General features: G+C 30.4%; 1 protein-coding gene across 1 annotated transcript in view; it reads left to right on the top strand.

The window, feature by feature from the left end:
• The first annotated feature begins 1,171 nt into the window (after window positions 1-1,171).
• The window catches only part of LOC126770534 (extracellular serine/threonine protein CG31145), a 74,420-nt gene continuing 61,817 nt past the window's right edge, over window positions 1,172-13,774 (top strand). The window contains exon 1 of the mRNA XM_050489968.1: window positions 1,172-1,394. The gene's annotated coding sequence lies outside the window, so the exon portion shown is untranslated. The remainder of the gene's footprint in view (window positions 1,395-13,774) is intronic.

Below are 13,774 nucleotides of genomic sequence, written 5' to 3'. Positions count from 1 at the left end.
TATTTTTAGTACAGTACATGTAAATGTCCCACTGCTGGGCTAAGGCCTCCTCTCGCTTTTTGAGGAGAAGGTTTGGAATTTATTCCACCACGCTGCTCCAATGCGGGTTGTTGGAATACACATGTGGCAGAATTTCGGTGAAATTACACACATGCAGGTTTCCTCTCGATATTTTCCTTCACCGAAAAGCACGAGATGAATTATAAATAGAAATTAAGCACATGAAAATTCAGAAGTACTTGCCCGGGTTTGAACCCACGTTCATCGGTTAAGATTCACCCGTTCTTACCATCCGTTCCTACCCGTTCTAAAGTACGTAATTGTAATGAATAAAGGAAAAAACATACGATCGTAACTATTTTCTTTTTATAAGGTTATTACCATTTATATATTTGTTTTACTTGTAGCTCAAAGATTCATTTTTATTTAAGTTTCGTACTTTACCTACCTACCGACGTATACATTTTTTATATTTTTGTTAATATTTTTTATTTTAAAATGTAAGCTTCGTAATCATTAATGTTATTGTATTAAAGTAAATTGTTAGGGGTAGAAACAACCAATTTTTCTTTACCTAAGTCCCGACTTGTAAATAAAAAATGGAGCAATATATGTATCAGCCTGTACTGTTTGCAAACAACTTTGAAATTGCACATTCGATAAATGATGTATTTTAAACTTAAAATATGAAGTAAATGTACAAAAACGATACAAATCGATAGACAATTTTTCTCGATATCCTTTTTGTTATTGTAAATAAAAAAATTATAATTTACGTAAGAAAAAAGTTTCGGCACTTTTCTAAATCACCAATACATTTAAAATGTTATGTAATGAAAATAAAGCTTTTATAAATTGGGCTATCAAACTGAAATTAAGAAATAGTAAGAATTTCTGTTTTGTGATACTCTTGAATATGAAAAAAAGATAACAAGCAAACGGTTTATTCAATAATAATGATCAATACTTTGTCATGATTATATTAAATTGTTATAAATAGAACAGGAAAATATGACACAAATTGTATCATACAATGAAACTGTTAGCTTAAATTGTCCAAATCTGTACGGTTGTATGTCCATGTCCACACAAATGTAGTATATTCAAAGCAACTACGTTTCGACCAAGTTCCAAGTTCCAAGTTTCAACTCAGTAATAACTGAGAGCCAGGCTGGGCTGCGCGCCTCCGTTTCCATACACCGCGTAAATATTTACGTAAACTTCATAAACTTTTAAAATCTCGCGATTTTGTTTAAAAAATCAGTGAAAGTGATTTGGCAATAAAATATCGGTAAAATATTGTATTTGCATTTGTTATCACGCGAAAAAAATATTTTAATCAGCTGTGTCATTTGTTTAGAGAAACATCGTTGTTACCGGTCATCAATTCTCAGGTTGGTATTGGTGTTTGTACTGATAAAAATGTTTTGTTATTCGAATTTTTATCTCGACAAAGCTTGCGTTGGTGAATTGTCAATTTCTCTAGTATGTTATTACAGTTGTTTTTTTTTGTGTCGTGTATTAAATTCGGAAAGTAAATGTTGTGAATTTTTAAAAACAAACTGTTAAATAATTGAATAACGTTTGTTAAAGTTAACTTAATGTAAATGTGCATTTTTTTATTAGGGAGCCAATATAAAAAAATGAGTCTTGTTTATATAATATGATTAAGAACTATAGACTTTGTTACTCTGCATATCAGGATTACATGATAACTTAACATGCGGAATATTAGTCACTCCAAAATATAAATAAAAGTAATAAAAAAGATATATATTGATAAACAACTAAAAATACCAAAAACATAATATAATCGTTTGTAGTTTTTTACACTAAAAACATATCACCACTAAATACATTTACATAGGTATCTAACATACTTTTGATAATATATGAACATGAAATATTGAGAAACAAGCTATGATATGAGGTTAAGTAATCGAACAAAAAAATATCTAATCATACAAAGAATAGCGCTCCACGCGTACCTACAGGTTTAACACGCAATTACGTAAAATGTTTGCATTTTAATATTACGCCTCTTTGAAATGCAAGTCTTGTGTGTCTGTAGACACAATGGTAACCATTTGCTATCTTAAATCGAACAGCGACGTTTACATTTTCTTCTCTTTTATCAAACTTGTTTTTATCTAATGCAATCTTCAGATACCTAAATAATTTTATTACATTGTTCTATATCCATTAAAATAAATACGTATAATATCTAATTATTTATATTACTATTCATATATTTTAAATTCCACTTAGTTTAATAACTTATAACAATTGTTGGAACTATATTATGTTTCAAATTATTTGATTATGTATTATTAATATGAATAATAATAGTTTTAAGCATACGGTGTTTAAGGAAATATTTTAACTTAAATGTTAAAAGTGGAGCAATATTGATTAAAATTTATCGCGACAACAACAAGAGATACATATATCTATAAAATTAGTTTTTACATTTTCAAATTTATTATAATAATATTTAAAAGAATTGTAAATAAATCAATGAATGAGTTTTATGAGTGATCATAACCAATTAATTCAAGCCTGTAGGTGATGGTCAATGATCCGATCCGTTTGTTACGAAATTGATATTTCGTTTAGCAACGATATAAAATTTACCCTAAACAGTCTTAAGCCCAATTGATAATATCGAATCGTTTCAGCATATTCCTTACATAATCAATAACTTGTAAGTACTTTTTACTGCGAGTATACTTGCGCACCATTGATCCTTATTTACTTAAACATAGAAGCTAACTTGCATTTTTTCTGTAAGTTCAATACTGTCCACATAACTTGTTTCAACTGTTGTTGTTAACATGCACTGTTTATAAATTATTGCGATACTGAGCGTTTCATTATTGTTCAATACGATTTGATTGTTCTAATTTGCTTTGTTATATCATGCTTTAACATTTTTGGCGTTCTTATTATGGCTCAGATTTTTTTATGTTAAATATTGTTGCATAAAAATAATTAAATAAATAGCTCAACTTCAATCTTTGCAGATCCAAAAAAAACGCGGTTACTTAAATATTAATTAATAAAGTTAATAGTAAATGTGCCTTATTAAATAAGTTTGTCGTGTGATAGTAATATTATATTACGTAAATACGTCGTCATAGTTAAAAAAATGTAAATATTTTAATTTAAACAATCAATTGAATCTATATGTATAAATATATATCAAAGTTTGCAATGTAAGCGGAAGTGCGGCTCGATTGAAATTCAAACTAGTATCTATAACTATTGTAACAGTCTAAAGAAACTTAGGTAGGTACATCATTGTTCACAGTGTATTCTCTATCCAAACTTGGGACTACTCAATTGACTTTTGGTTATCCCGAACTCGGTAAAGTTAATACGTATATAAACTATCATCATCCCGCAACTGTGTTGGATTGATACCAATTATAAATCCTAGTATTTGTTCTCATCTGTTCTCCTTACAAAATTTTGAAAACGATGGCAAATATTGAAGATTAGCCAAATGGTTGGTACACAATCTTGATCGCAACACACATTATTTCCATGCTCGGAGAGAGATCTAGCGCCGAATTTGGCTTTACCTAAAGTTTTCTGTTATTTCCGCGGGAGTATAAATCTAGTATGTCGTGAAATGTTATAATTAATATAAATGGCTTTTACTGGTGGTAGGGCTTTGTGCAAGCTCGTCTGGGTAGGTACCACCCACTCGTCAGATATTCTACCGCAAAACAGCAATACTTGATATTGTTGTGTTCCGGTTTGAAGGGTGAATGAGCCAGTGTAATGACAGGCACAAGGGACATAAAATCTTAGTTTCCAAGGTTGGTGGCGCATTGGCTATAAGCGATGGTTGACATGTTTTACAATGCCAATGTCTAAGGGCGTTTGGTGACCACTTACCATCAGGTGGCCCATATGCTCGTCCACCTTCCTATTCAATAAAAAAAAAAAAAATGGCGTAAAGTGTGTTTTTGGGAATCATTTTGATTAAAAATGTGTATTTCATTGATATGTAAGGTCATTAAATGTAAAAGAAGATTATTCTAACGGAACGGAAGTATATTCATGATAATCAATTTAAGAAAGAGTTGTCTAAAGTAGTACTTACAAATACTTAGCAATTTTTCTCAAAACATTTCTTTTATATATGCGTATTCATAAAATAAAATAAAATCTCAGTTATTCTGCTTTGCTAGTTTGGTTTGGGCTATGAGCTGTCTATCTAATTATATACTATATTAACATTAAAAAGATTTTTTCTTTCAACCGGAAGAAATAGCGCACTTTATGCTACACGGGAATATCTTCACATAGAGGTACTTCTGAGTTGTGCTATTTCAACTTTAATGACTTTGCGAAAAATTATAGAATGTCTATCAAATATTGGCGGTATTTTTGCAACAGTAAATTGTTTGTTTAAATAGGATGAATGAGTAGAATTAACTATTTTTTAATATACTTATAATTTTGTTGAAGAGTAATTTACGTTTAATAATTGTTTTTGAAACAAACAAAACTATTATAAAGATTTTATTTATCTTTATAAACAAAGATACAATTTTCAGTCGATAGGTTTTGTAGTAGCATTTTTATGTTGAAGTTATATATTTAATCTGTCATTAAAAAAAAATAAAGCTACGTAATGTTGAACCTGTTGAAATAAAATCTACGTGCTGCTATTCGGCCAAGATCACTGGGTAACTGTCAAAGATATTGCCGCATTCCATACATACCGGTCATTTCTCTAATTATATTGCAGCATTAGGTACCATTAACTAAACGACTGTATAAATAGTAATTGAATATTATGTTTTATTTGTAACTGTAATGTGAATTTTATAATTATATTACATAAGTATATATTAGTCCAAAATTTTTAGACATTCGCTCTGCATAAAATCCCGCTATCGATTTTTCGATGTGTATATGTTGTAAAATAGATGGAAAATTTTATTCTCTACAAAAAAGTTCTCTTCTGTTTTTAACGTTTCTGTTTTTATTAATTTGCAAAAATACGTTTTTCAAAATGGCGGCTAACGCTCACGGTCTAAGACGGGTAGGGGGCACCCCTAAGTATAAAACCGAGTTTTTGTCATCCTCTAACATAATCCAATCAAAAATCAAACGATTAGCGGGATTTTATACAGAGCGAACCCATTTTTGGTGCTGAAATTCGTAGACTACTTTAAAATGCGTTAAAAATATTATAAATATAATAAGTCAAATATATGATAAAATATTTTATTAGTAACGTATTTTAACTTGCATTGAATTATTATAATGTATTATAAGCATCGTAAAAGTCAGAAAAACATTTTTCGTTTAATTCCGTAACAGCCTGTGAATGTCCCACGGCTGGGCTAAAGGCCTTATATAGGAGCTTATTCTATTATTATTATCTTATTATTTCGTTTAATTGCTATTTTAAAAAACACTAATAACGTTTAGGTACAATTAAATCATATTGATAGTAAATTAGACACAATAATAAAAAGCTAAGTAGGTTCAATAAACCACATTTTCACGTTCTACTTTCTACGAGGAAAACTGTGGACTCCAAGGTGTAATTAGGCCCCTTAGTAAATATCCACTTAGTGTCGGTTGACAAAGTATAATGAGTTCAATAGTAGGAATGAAATTTAATTGTATGTTATCAACGCAAATTATGGCGTGATGTACTGTTGATTGAACTACATATCCTCTAAACCCGCATACCATATCATGATGATATACCAGGCACTTTTCCATAGAACAGGCGATTATAGTAGTAACATGGATGGTGAATCTGTTGCACATAATATCTAAAACGATAAAAATTTGTCTTGCTGTCACCCTGTCTTTCCAAATATAAGAAAGAGAAAGCAATAATTTTAGTCCTGATAAATTAGACTTTTTGACAATAGAATACATTGTACAGTGTCAAGTATTAAGTAGCTAATTTATATAAATTCGGCCTTATCGTTGATGAATTGTAAACTATTATGACATTTGTTACAGCCTGTATACGTTATTTAGATAGGTATGTAGATTAACATTTAATATTACCATGGTTAAAAGTAATAAACTGTTTTAATATTATATCAAGCAACCGCTGCTGATAATTGTTTATGTTGAGAAATACAGAAAATATAAAATAAATTATTAGAAAACTATTAAAAAAACGTTCGTGAGTAATCGTTAACATAAACAATTATTTGCGGTTACTTTGTATAATATTGGAACTGATTATTACTCTTATTAGTTTGCCTTCACATTTACAATTTTACTCAAAACGATACTAATATTATAAATTCATAAGTAATTGCATAAGCATCTCTGTCTGTATGTTACGCTTCCAGGGCAAGAATATTAAAACAATTTTGATGAAATTTGATATGAAGCAAGCTTAAACCCCATAGGCTTCTTTTTGTAACAATCCCTCCCCACAACATCAACATTTCCCCCCTTACCTAACATGCGGTCGAAGCCGCGGGCGATCATTACTAATCTATATAAATGAATAATAAAAAAGTATTGGTGTTTTTGTCTATAAAATCAAATTATTTAGAAAATTTTGGTTATGCTCTGATAGACTTATCAGAAACAATTTTAACGTTATTTGTGACACCTTTTACAGTAATCAGATTGATTTCTTATGACCGACTAGCTGAAATAAAGATGTTATTCTTTTGTTCACAATTTACAAAATATTCAAATTTACAAAACTAATTTAAATAAATGTGTCAAGAAAAATACAACATATTTGTAACCACTATACAGTAGTAATTATATATTAAAAATGAGCAAAATGCAGGTAGCTTAGATAAATTTGCAAGAACAAATCTATTCATTCAACTTCATTCATTCGAGAGAACACTAAAGTATTAAATTGCAAAAAACTATAGATTATACAATACTTAGTAGTTAAAGATAAAAACAGTAAAAAGTAATGTAATCGTTGCGTCGACTCCGAATTGACACTAATCTTGCGGTCACGGTCAACTGCTTTTTACTATTAACATAGTAAACTTTTAAATTAAATATTACTCTCATTGATATGTTATGTTGTTTTAAAGAAGTTGTGTTGAGAAGAAGTATTTGATATAATATGTGATAATCTGAAATTTTGAATGATTTAAATATATTGTTAGATTACAATCACACGTGGAGTGAACTTTCAATGGAAGAATAAATATTTGTCTGCAAACCAGCTGAAAACCAATGCTAAAAAGAATAATTAACACTTCCTATAGAACTAATAAGTAAAGTACAGTTAATATGTAGAACTCTCAGTTTTTATAACTTTTCGTAACAGTTATGAGCGCTTCCTCGTTACTTTCTTAACGTTTCCTCAAATAAAGCGTAAATCAAACCATTTCAATTGAATTATCGTAATAATGATGTTTATGATATAAACTGCTGTAATGATCATTAATAATCCATTAATTACCCTTTTAGGTAATATTAAATTTAGGAAGTAAAACTCTAGAAATAATTTATAGGATAATACTATTCAATAATGTACTTTTGGTAGGGCTCCACTGGTGGTAGGTTTGTGCAAGCTCGTCTGGGAAGGTACCACCCACTCATCAGATATTCTACCGCAAAACAGCAGTACTTGATATTGTTGTGTTCCGGTTTGAAGGGTGAGTGAGCCGGTGTAATTACAGGCACAAGGGACATAAAATCTTAGTTCCCAAGGTTGGTGGCGCATTGGCTATGTAAGCGATGGTTGACATTTTTTACAATACCAATGTCTAAGGGCGTTGGTGACCACTTACCATCAGTTGGCCCATATGCTCGTCCGCCTTGCTATTATATTTAAAAAAAAATGATTTTTATTCTAAGGAAGACGTTACAGTTTGAGAAATAATGCTATCTTTTCGTAAGAATATAATATAAATGAGGCATGTTTTGTTGATATTGTGTGAAAAATGTGGCGACAGTTAGAATAATAAAAAGGAAATAGTTTACAAATCTTTTTTTATGTAATTAAATTGTCTTTTGCAAAAACTAAATTTAATTACGTACTGTCTATTATAGATTAAATAAAACTAATTAATGAACACATTTAAATAACATTGTGTTATCTGTGACCTATTCTATTACATTGTCAACTTAGCTATAGATTAAATAATTAAAAATGATTACTCGTGTTACGTTTAATTGTTACGTTTACATGGGCCGTGCACCGTTACGAATTATTCAATCAGCTGAGCATTCGTTGAAGAAACGTGCAATCTATTCCTGATTATCTACGCCTCAAAGAAAACAGTTTCAAATGAATTGTCTACCGCCACCGAAGCTAATAATGTATGAGAAAATAATTGGATTGGATTAATTAAGTCGCTTTTTGTTTTAACCGTTGAACTCATTAATGAATTACGTGGATGAAATGAGTAGGTAATTCTAAACAAAAATAAAATACTATTCTCTTTTAATTGGTCTTTATATTATACCAAAATTTTACGACTGTTCTGCCCCTGGAATGAAGATCTATAATAAGTCAGTAACTAGTTTGTGTTTTATTAATTGGAATATTTAATTATTGGCATAATAATAATTTGCACAATGCACATCCATGGTTTAATTATATGCAATTAGAGTATTGACACATTTATTATTAAATAATTAAAAGCAATTCACATTTTATTTAAAAATAACGACCATACGTTTAATGTTGCTTAGCGGCTGTTTAGTTAAACACTGATTTCGCTCTTTCTGTCATTATTGATATGACATTCGAAAGAAGACCCATCATTGTTTAACTTATCACTCGGTAAATTACGATTATAATTAAGGCCGTAAATGTCTATATTGTGCGCTATATTTGTAATTTAATTTACATTATTTTATTCTAAGCAAACATTTCTTGAGACAAATATGAACTGAGCGCTTTCTTGAAATGAGATCATAAAATGAAGAAATTCAGTAGCACACCACATATTAAAAAAGTTTAATATTGTACAATAATATACAATTGAAATTATTGACCAGCAAGCAATAAAATTACGTGAAAAATTCTCACGGCCATGACGAATAAAGATGCTAATCTAAACAATATTTTTATAACAAAGACTAACATTATAGTTATTTACCTACTTAGTACTGTTAATGGCTTTAGAATTTTCGATCACAATGCCATTAATATAATGCAAAAAAAAATTAAATTACTGAAAAAGTTTTGAATGCGTCAATAATCACGGCTTATTAGGTTTCGGTGGAAATAGAAATATTTGCAGGTAACTTTAAATACTTGGCAAATACCGTGTCACGATTCGTTTGCAATGTCTGAAAGTGTTATTACATAATATTATACTTAAAGTTTGAATGCGTTTTCTAAACTAACTGTTTTTTTTTTGTCATCTTTAACACGTATAAGTAGGAACAAAGTAACGTTTAGGTATATCGTGGTGGTTATATAATGGTACATATTAGTTGACGCAATTGTTAGTATGTAGTAGACCTCTTAAATTAATAATCTTCAAAGGTTATGTTTCTAGGTCAACGAAAATTACTAAAAAGTCAGAGTCCGGTGAGTATTTTGACGTAATTTCTGCTTTTTTGATACTCGTTTTATAAAAATAGACAACAGTGATTGTTGTTATATTAAAATAACACTGTACTAAGCGCGTAGTTAATTTTTATTTTGTAACTGTCTACCATATATAATAACTATATTCATTTATTTGATGTGTTATATGTACTATTATTATTGTTACTTTTGTTGGATGTTCTGCAGAAATAAATATAATGTTACTTTATATAATATTTTTTATTACTAGCGGTTACATTGTTTAAATTAGGTATAAACAATCTTAAAAGATAATAGAACATTATTGTAAATCAATTGCAGTAATTTCCTTTTTTTAAACCGGAAAAAACAAGATTCGTGCGTAGTAAGAGTTCGTTCACATTATACCGAACGTCTGCTTCTCAGTATAATCTCAAAATAGCATTTATAGTAGATACATTTTCTTTGAACTAAGAATTTGTGGTAATGCTTTTTCTTAACTGTATTATGTGAAAAAATAACGTAGGATTTCATACAAATAATTATCCTCTTATCATAATTTAAAGTGTATTTATAGATATATACTAAATAATATTTTTGAATTAAGCTTCACTTTCATACATGTACCAGTGTTACTATGGGCACAAGGAACATAACATGTCCAATTCCAAAAGTTGGTAGCGCATTGACGATATGAGGAATAGTTATTATTTCGACGGTTGTGACCACTTACCATCAGGTGTCGCATTTGCTTGTCCGCCTGCCAATAACATAGAAAAAAAAAAATATTTTAAATCAAAAACCCGGAATAGCCACATAGCTTTAAGGTTTTATTATCTTCATAAATAATAAAGAATTGATAATACTAATTGATTTTATAAGACGAAACCCGATTTCAAAATTTTAAAAGTGAAAATCATAGTGGGAACAGTCTCCCACATAAATCAGTCCCGTGAACAGCTATTTGTCAGTCCGGACACGGGGTCATTTCGAGACAATTGATTCATCGAGACGTGGCAAATGTCGGTGTTGGTTTGTCGACCCACCTCCCATGTATTCGTATCATATTTAAACAATAAAAGCGTGTGTGAGGTAAGTTATATTTTTTTTATTAAAAAAAAATCCTACTGCTAGGCAAAGGTACTAGGGTTATAGTTTTTTTATACGTTTACATAGCGGGTTCAGTAATCAGTAACAGCCTGTTAATGTCCCACTGCTGGGCTAAGGCCTCCTCTCCATTTTGAGGAGAAGGTTTAGAGCTTATTCCACCACGCTGCTCCAATGCGGGTTGGTAGAATACACATGTGACATAATTTCAATGAAATTAGACACATGCAGGTTTCCTCACGATGTTTTCCTTCACCGTCAAGCACGAGATGAATTTTAATCACAAATTAAGCACATGAAAATACAGTGGTGCTTACCCGGGTTCGAACCCACGATCATCGGTTAAGATTTACGCGTTCTAACCACTAGGCCATCTCGGCTTGCGGGTTAAAGGATAGATATGTATTAGAATTACTTCCAACTCATTCAGGTTATTCTAGTGTCTCCACCGAGAATGAGATGAACTATAATTGATTGACAGGTGGTGTTTGTCCTCCACGGTAGCATGCGAAAGCTATCCTGTGGCGCTCCTCGTTAAGACTGAAAGGGTACCGCTGGTTTTTTAGTGGGTATTCCGATGTTCGGGGCGCACTCGGCGCCTTTGACACTGGCGAGCCCCACATACCCCCCCACTTTTCCCGTGGGGGAAACGTGTAATGCGTTTTTCCAGCGTAAAAAAAAGGTGGTGTTTGTCCGGATTTGTACGTGCGACCTTCGGTTAAATCCACACGTTCTATATCCTCGGCCATACCGAGTCCATACACTACAATATCAGGTCATTTTCTAATATAATTATTTTATCGATTCATATTTTTCTTCATAATTTGTTGCATATTTGGTTAATTTTACGTTAGACGACAACGGGTTGTTTATCTTTAAAAAAAAGTAAGTGAATCTTATCTAATAAATAGGTACTTTTTATTAGATAAGGTAAATGAAATTATTATCGTGTGTTTCACATAATATGCTTGCTCTATTACATAAATTACTGTTATTAATCATTTCGTAATGTGTATAAAGGTCCACTCTTCTTGCTCCAACAATGAATACTCACGATTCAAAAGTTCAAGCTAAGAAGCATTTTAAAGTGAAAGTAAGTTTTATCTCAACAAGACTTATCTGACGCACCTGACCTTGACTTGTATTCATGTACAACCTATTTGTGATATTACTACCCGGTCTTCGCGTAGTTGGTTTTTCCGTTGGAACGTTTAACATGTTATTTTTAACATATTATGTAAGCCACGAATATTATAATAATAATATCATAGGACATTATTCACATAACTAATCTCAAATTAAGCAGAGCTTGTACTATGGAAACCTATCTGGTTTCCATAGTACAAGCTGATATACTACATATACTACTATTCTTTTTTAAATACATACTTATATAGATAATTACACCCAGACTCAGGACAAACAGACATGTTCATGCACACAAATGTCTGTCACTGGGTGGGAATCGAACCTTTGGCGGGAATGACAAGTTAAAGAAAACGTCTCACAATCAATGTATTATTTGTTTTTTATAAATATTTATTAATCCTGCTGCATGACGAATAAAATGGACTTTAATATGATTATACTTTGGCAGTCTGTTGTAGATATTTTAGAGGTATGTTATATAAAAAACTTACATACAACGCTTTGTATTGTGTCTATTATAGTTTTGGCAGCGTTTGCTTCGAAAGCACCCGAACCATCAATTACTTACATGTACAATAAAAATATAACTCCAAAGTCTATGCAATTATCATAAGTTCCTTTGATACGGATTATTGTTTTTGGTTTTACAAACAAAACTTACATTATATAGTACTTATGATTAAAAAACCTAGTGGTAACAAACATATTAAATGATAACATTAACATAATTTTACATCTAACTTTATTTCCCATTTACCTGTTATGTTTGTCATTCCAACATTATACATATGTATATTGCAACAAATGTATGTATACGAACTCCAGAAGTAAAAATTGTAATAATTTAACCTTGAATTATAATCGTTTTTGTATATTATTGGCCTTGTTAAATATTCAATTACTTTTTAGATTAGATTGTTAGTACCAAATTGGAATTTTTAAATGACTCTAAAAATGTTTATAATCATACTGTAAATATATTTATAATAATTTAATTCATGTTTATAAATTTATAGTCACCGATCAAATTATACTTCTCTTATTTTTCTATGAATTCATTTCAGGGCTTTAAAATCTTATATTGTAGTATTTTTTCTATATTTGTTGGATAAATCAAATAGCACCGTATGGCCGTGGCCTTTGCCACGAAACCATAGCATAACATACTGTAATGAGATTTGAACTCCGCTTCGCGAGCTCTGTCTGAAACGACAGTAAGCAACGTATTGTGTTGTACCGTTTATTACTAGTCTGTATTTTATCGCTTCATTGATGTATTAGTGGTTGCAATAAATACGCGTTTTAACGGAAACTTTTTTGTAATCGTTACGAGAATACTGTTTCAGGGAAAAGAACTGCCGTTACTAAGATTGTATTACAAAGTTTTTTTCTTTAAACTAATTTCAGGCACTAGTCTGCCACAAAGGCTTACTATATATAATTTCCTTTTTTTTATTCCCAGCAATTTTAAGTCAGACATTTTGTGTCGATAAATATTAATATTTACTATTATTTCATTATATACAACGAGACTGTAATATTGACTCATATGCTGATATCTAAAATAGTAATGTGCTCCGATACAACGCCAAATCAATTAGTTTTCTTCACTTATTTATATTTATTAGCGCTAACAATAGTATAGCACAGCTGCAACAAGTCAGGTATACTTAATATTGCGGTTCAAATAACACGGAAATATCTTAATGTGCCACTTAAATACATCAACATGAAGATGGTGATCGTAGTTAAGAAAATGTAATTCCCAGAACTGAAGACGTATTCATTAAGCGTCTAATTTAAAATTAACTTCTCAAAAAATATATTTTTTTATTTTTATTAAAGCGAATGTTAATTTAAAAATTATAATCTGCATTACTTTTTTACTTTCAGCGATTTTTATCCTGCGAAATATTATGTAAACTATAACGAGATTCAAATGTATCAAATTAGAAACTTGTTTCGTTTGTGCTTTAAATTTTTTTAGGCATTCAGGCAAGGTCGTATTAATAATGTATTGCA

This window comes from Nymphalis io, chromosome 9 (genome assembly GCF_905147045.1).
Source record: "Nymphalis io chromosome 9, ilAglIoxx1.1, whole genome shotgun sequence".
Lineage (NCBI taxonomy): Eukaryota > Metazoa > Arthropoda > Insecta > Lepidoptera > Nymphalidae > Nymphalis > Nymphalis io.
Note: the sequence above shows the minus strand (reverse complement) of the source record. Positions and strands in the feature narration are given on the sequence as shown.